A 7622-nucleotide genomic window follows, 5' to 3' on the forward strand; every position below is an offset into this window, starting at 1 on the left:
GCAATTCTATAGTAACAGATACGCTAAGATATGAATTTTGTCTATACACTATCAATGCAGTAAATGCAGTAAGACGTGTCTAGACTTATGAATGATTAGCAGGTAATTCCCTAAGGATGATAAGCAGATGGTTTCCGACTAGAAGTGATAAGCAAAACTTTTTGACATGTAGGCACGGTCAAAGTCCAGACTCACTAATGTATCCTAACAACTACTAGTCAGACACACTAATGCAAGACCTGGTTCGCTAAGACCACCGCTCTGATACCACCTGTAAACACCCGTCCTTATCCATCCGGACGAAATCTTCAACATTTGGTTCCATTGCGATGATCGACTCCAAGTAATATCCTTAATGAATGACTCCAAGTAATATCCTTAAAATGAGCTAATGCACAGCGGAAGATTTCTTTAATACCTGAGAATAAACATGCTTTAAAGTGTCAACCAAAAGGTTGGTGAGTTCATAGGTTTATCATAACAATCATTTCAATATGTTAATAGATCACAAGATTTCATAATAATAAACATAATACACTCGCAAGTGTATGTAAAGCATTCTAAGTTGTAGGCACCCGGTAACAAGCCTTAACGTTCATGTTTTACCCTCTGAAGTACACCAGATCAGGTGTGTTTAAAATAACCTCGAAGTACTAAAGCATCCCATAGTCAGGATGGGGTTTGTCAGACCCAATAGATCTATCTTTAGGATTCGCGCCTACCGTACATAGACAAGTAGTTTAATGTTACCAAGCTAAGGGTATATTTCTGGTTTAAACCCACATAGAATTAGTTTTAGTACTTGTGCCTATTTCGTAAAACATTTATAAAACAGCGCATGTATTCTCAGCCCAAAAATATATATTGCGAAAGCAATTAAAAAGGGAGCAAATGAAACTCACCATACTGTATTTTGTAGTAAAAATACATATAACATCATTAAACAAGTGTAGAGTTGGCCTCGGATTCACGAACCTATATCATTTATATATAGATATTAACACACGTATTTGTAATCGAATATATATATATTTTTCTCATTTTATATAAAGATATATTAATATCGTTAAGTTATGTGCATTAATTATATGTTTATTTATATAATTTTTTTTTTATTTTTACTTATAACATTAATAAAGTTATTTAAAACTTTTATTTTAATATCGTAATTATTTTAATAATAATGATATAGATAATACCGATAACGATAATAATAATAGTTTTAGTGAAAATAATACTTTTAATAATAAAGGTAATTTTTAATAGTTTTTTTTTTTATAGAAGTTTTATAATAATAATAATAATAATAATAATAATAATAATAATAATAATAATAATAATAATAATTACAATTATACTAATAATAATAGTAATAATCATAATAATAATAATAATAATAATAATAATAATAATAATTTTGGTAATGATATATACCTTCCAAAGCTTATTTTAAAAAAAATTGTCCACAACGGGACTCGAACCCATGACCACTCCTTCAACCCCTAACACCCTTAACCATCCAACTGTTCGTTCATTTTCTGTTTTATATCTCCCGGTTATATACTAACTCGTATTACATCTTACAGGAATCGTATTTCCTTTTCACGGCCCAATAATAAGGCAGGCCCAATTACTAACGAACGTAACACAGCCCAACTTATTTAAGCCCGTAAAACCTTAAAAGATTTGCGGTTATATTAAGAAAAATTCGATAGCAGCCGTAACAGGAAAGCAACGGTGGGGTCTTCATCTCACTATCATCGACTTTAATCATTGGCAGGTGGGTCTTGAAATCGAATAGGAGACATAATTAAATTATTCAGTGGTCTTTTATGTTGATGAAGATAATTTATTGTGATCGAATAGCAGTAATAGATAATCACGAGGGTTATCACAGGTGGCGGTTTATTATGTTGTAATTCGTTTATGTTGTGGTGTTTGTTCGTGGTAATTTACGATGGTGAGATTGAAGAAGGTGGTGTTTTTGGTTGGTGAACTCGAAACATGAAAGAGCATAGTAGATAGCACGATCCTTTCCATGTCTTGTTGTGTCGAAACAGAAGTAGAATCAGGTAGTATATGCAGCAATAGCTGCTGTAACTGAGCTATTAAACGGTCTGCAGAACAGCGAAAATAAAAATATGGTGGTAGCGGTTTACGTCGACAACGAAAGAGAAGAAAGGAGTAAATAAAACAGAAGTTGTTGTGGATGATGGTCTTGGTGGTTCTTTGACAAACAAAGAAGAAGCATAGAAGGGATTTCAAGGATGGTGTTCGAGTTTGTAAATAACAGAAAAACAGAAAGTATTATAACGTGTTTGAAATGGGTTCGGTTTGTAGGTATATTTGAGTTTTGATATAGCTCATATATAACCAAAAACAATAGAAGGAAAAAGAGTGTGTTGGTGTTGGTTGGGTTTCAATGAAACAAGGTTTTAGAGAGAGTAAGAAAGAGAGGTGATTTGAATGGGTGTTCACAAGGATCAACAGAAACAAAAGTTATCGACCTTAGTCGATCGACAAATGGTTGTTATGGTGGTTTTATGGGTTAAACAAGATAAGGTGGTAAGGGTTATGGTGAAGTGATGGTGTTAGTTATGGGTTTTTATTTGGATATCGATAAAAAATGTACAAGTGTGGCTATGATCCTCGAAGTAGACTCGCAGCAAAAGTGGTGGTGTTTATGAAGGTGGTGATTGTGGTGTTTAAGTGGCGATGATGGTTATGATCGAGTAACAAGAAAAATGAAACAACGTGGTGGCGAATGGTGTTAGGGTTGTGATGATTATGAAGATTAGAAATAGAATCATGAAATGATTTGTTGAATTTAAACCGGAGAATTGGTGTCGAATTATGAAGATGGATAATGAGCATTGTTGAAGATATAAGAATATGAATCATCTAAGTAATGTATGTATATGCATATATATAGTCAGAGATATATAGTGGATATTAGAATGTAATATAAAGAAAGAAATGTTCATCTGAATTGATTTTTACGAACAGTAGATTTAAACCAATTAACGGACAAAAGAAAATCAATTAAGAATAGTGAAGATCAATTTATAACAGTGATACATTCACATCAAGATTCCTAACCCCCATATGTTCAATTACCAATTCAACCACTTAATATAATTCAACTCAAAATTTGAATAGGTAACCATCCCGTGATTTTTAATTTGTTATGTACCAAGATTAGGAATCAATTAAGAAAAGAGAAGGAACAAAATATATAGAAAGCAGATAGTGAAAGTTAACCAATCAGTACACTTATTTATTTTTATTTTTTTTTTTTTAAATTTATTAGTTTTTAAATTATATACATTACTTTAAATTGAGAAGTTAAGTTTATATTATGTAATTGTTTATTTTATTCCTTTGTACATTCTATTTAATAGATATTGATTATGAATATATATATATGTATATATACATATCTAATTACAAATAGTTGTTCGTGAATCGTCAGGCATGGTCAAAGGGTAACTAATTGTTCAAATATAAATTTTAAACCTTTCTAGACTTAACAATACCTATTTTGCTTATCGTGTCGGAGACATATAAAGATTATAGTTTAAATTTGGTCGGAAATTTCCGGGTCGTTACAGTGGGAGTTGGCTATACAGGGTCGGAGTTGATTCCAAAATATATATATACTTTGAGTTGTGATCGACACCGAGACCAGTACACGGGTCACGATACGTATTAAGTAATTCGAATATTATATATTTAGTTCATATATGAATTTATTGAACCATTGGATAATCGGACTATTGGACTGCTAACTTTGGACAATTAAAAATGAGTTAAAATGATGATTATTACATATGAAACTAAACAATCCTTCAAGTTTGCCACTTGATTCTATTTTAAACCTCATTTGTATCTTGACGATTACAATTCGCATTCACAACTTTTCATGATTCTTGAAAACATCTCGATCGAGAAGTTCAACCAGCCGCACCTCGTCTACGGAATAAAGATTTATGCATACAGTTATGCACCTAAAAATTTTTGAAATCGAAGTTATAGTTAAAACGTATCCGCATCGAATTCCTTATCATCCATTAGCAAAAACAATCACGCGATTCCTTTTCAATTAACTAATTTTGTCACAGCTCCACTTCGATATCTCAGTAAGACTACTCTTATTACAATCTCGATATATATATATATATATATACGTTGTTCTTTCGCCATCGTTACCGGAGAACCTTTTATATTCCATCATATTACCATCAGCGTTTAATCATCTAAAAATACAATTCTCCTTAAACCATCTTGGTTTGATAACCAATGACCCAGATCCGATAACTTTGAAAATACTGACGAAGCAGCATGTTGTAGAAGGTCTTAATGACCAAATGTTGATGATAAAAGAAGGAAGTGTTAGGAACGCTCGATAGAAAATTGGTACTGAAAACCGGATTGAACAAACCATGAAGGAGACTCTGAACAAGTTACAAGGACTAAACTTGTACATAAAGAATTATGACGATTCTGTAGCAAACACCTTGCTTCTGAATCTAAACCCTTACGGGTCAATCTTCATCATCATCCTTCGACATTAGAAATTCCAAGATATTATCATATCTTTCATTATAAATATCCTCAATATTTCTGAAGATATTTTCACCACTATCCTTATCTGAAATCATTTATCTCTCTGTAATATCTGCGTTACAATATAAAGGAAACTGTGTTAGTTTCTAAATCCTTCAAGTTTAAAATAGGAATGTTCTGAAGCAGTGTTGGGAACTGATGCATGAACTAGTATAATATAATGAAACTTGATCAACTTCATTATATTACAGTAAGTCATGTTAAGTTTCTAATGGAATATGATGATTCACAGTACCGTCATCATGTGCCATGTTACACGACTTTTACATTCTATCCAATTCCGAAACATATTAAGAACAAATCATCTTGATAGTTCTATTTTCCTGGATATTCTGGTAATTTGACAAATCAAAATCGTGCCATTACCATTCCTTTCTTAGAGCATTAGCTATGTTCATTCCGAATTTTATACCTACGAATTTCGAACTATTGATCGCTTGACTCAAGGACGGGAAGAAGAAACGAAGGGACAAAGTCCCAAAATAGAAATTAGGGTATAGATTACAGCAAATAGGAGAGAGTATTAACTATGGATGACAATGATTATGGAAAACAGAAGCAGGAGCATCGAAATATAAGGAAAGATATCAAACCCAATAACCACCCAGAAACTACAAACCGTGTGTATCAATACGTATGGCGACGTAAAGACACGGGAGAATTAGAAACATTATAATTCCAAGAAAATCATAAAAGTGAATAGATTCTTCTAGCGGTAGATGAAAGAGAAGAATGAAAGATATGAAAGTTAGAAGTATAACAAAAATCAGAATGGGATGAAGCATTTTAAAGGATACCTTAAGGTATGAATTAGAGGAGGAAGAGTAAGAGATGTGAGGTATGGAAGTAAGAAAGGGAAGGAGGTGGATTTATAGTGAAATATCCGACAAAGAAATTGAAACAGATTATCGCATTAAATCAAAGGAGATCCTGTTTTCTAAATCATCGAAGAACCAAATCTTATTACATAAGATTTTCTTTAAATCCCTTAAATTCTGAAAATCAATCCTAATCTCGACATCGGTTAAAACAATTCTATATTCACTCATTTCATTCTTTTGTGATAGCTTCACTCGTGCGCTTCACATGACCGAATCGTTTTATCCATATCTTCCAATAATGATAAAACTCTATTAATACCTCATATTTGTCATGAAAACATTCCTATTGTTATTTATGACAACCTCTACCAAATTTCGGGACGAAATTTCTTTAACGGGTGGGTACTGTAACGACCCGGATTTTTCCGATCGTTTTACACTTATAAGATTAATATTTACATAAATTAAAACTTACCAACATGATAAGCAATCTAAATTGTTGAGATTTATGATTTTGAAAAGAGTTTTACATAACGTTTAACCGTCTAGTTTGACCGATGATATCACGAACTATACAATATATGTTAATTATACGTTTGTGTATATATATGTATATATACATATTTAACATGATTTAAGGATGTTTAAATATCTCATTTTGTATTAATAACAATAAGTTATAAGTATATTTTGAAACTACTAACTTAAGCTTTCAAAACGATAACTATACGTAACGTTATTTGACATAAATACTTACGACCTATAATGTTTATACATATATCGTATATATAATGTATTTAATCACTTTTAAAGACTTAAATACATAAAACAATATAAGTATATTCACAAAAGATAGCTATATTTGAATCCTCATTCCATTTTTCACAAGATTTCTATACGTATATCTAGAGTATATGTACTCGTATCATACCTAGCTTCTATACGTATTTACTATTGGTATATACACATCAAATCACCACCAACCAGCCCTTGTTCATGCCTTATGTATAAGGTAACTACTTTTGTTATTTAGTATGACAATTTCACATGATTAAAAGATCTTTTCACAAAATTACAAATTTATACACCTTTTACACCACCATAAATACATGCATCCATTTTCAATTTTTGGAACATCATTTCTCTAGCTAAACACACACACTTACTAGCCTCATGTCTCTCTAAGAACTCCAGCAAAAATCCTCTCAAGAATCACCTTAAACACCACCATAAAAAGATCAACAAAAACACTACAAAAATACAACTTTCAATTCAAGTTTATGTCTTAAGTTGCTTCCAATCTTTCATCACTCTTTTGGTTCTAGGTTTTTACTCCTCTTTTACAGCAATCTTGTCCAAGTAACTTGAGGTAGTAACTTTGTTCATAACCTTATTCGATTCATATATATATAGCTATCTTATTGTATGGTATACAATTTTAACAACAAAAACATAGTTTGAATGATTTCAAACTTGTTTGCAAACTAAATAGATCCTTCTAACTTAACTTTTAAAATACTTCAAGACCTGTAATATAACTTAAATATATGCTAATTTAACAAGGTATAACTTGGTTTTTCAAAGAATACCTTAAAAAACTGTTTTTATGACGTCGGAGTGCAACCGGGGGCTGTTTTGGGTTGGATAATTAAAAACCATCTTGAACTTTGAATTGGAGGTTTATATTCTGGAAAAATGATATTTCTTATGAATATGTTAACACATAAAAATTTCATGATTTAATTCATAGTATAAGTATTTTTAGAAAAATGGTCATTAAATGATGTTTTTGTAACAAAAATGATTAACTTCATAAGTTTCACCAAAATTTGACCTATGACCTATGATTTCGAATACAAACTAAGGTATTTACAGTTCATATTCTTAAAGAGGGACTCGATCCAAGGAAGTGGAAAGTTGAATCAACGAAAACGGAGTTGTAACGAAGAAATTATGACCAAAACAAAATCGGATATCCAAGACTAGTTTAGCCACGAAAATAATTGGAGAAAATTAAATAAATCACATCTTCCTAAAGTAACATGATATTTTATACATATGTACTCATAATTTAATTTTATATGGTTCAGGATCACCCGTAAACAATACGAGAAGATTAATCATAAGATCCCATGATTGTACGCAACACGTCATTTGACAACACCGGTACTTTAT

The sequence above is a fragment of the Rutidosis leptorrhynchoides genome, chromosome 3 (assembly GCF_046630445.1).
Source record: "Rutidosis leptorrhynchoides isolate AG116_Rl617_1_P2 chromosome 3, CSIRO_AGI_Rlap_v1, whole genome shotgun sequence".
NCBI classification, from domain to species: domain Eukaryota; kingdom Viridiplantae; phylum Streptophyta; class Magnoliopsida; order Asterales; family Asteraceae; genus Rutidosis; species Rutidosis leptorrhynchoides.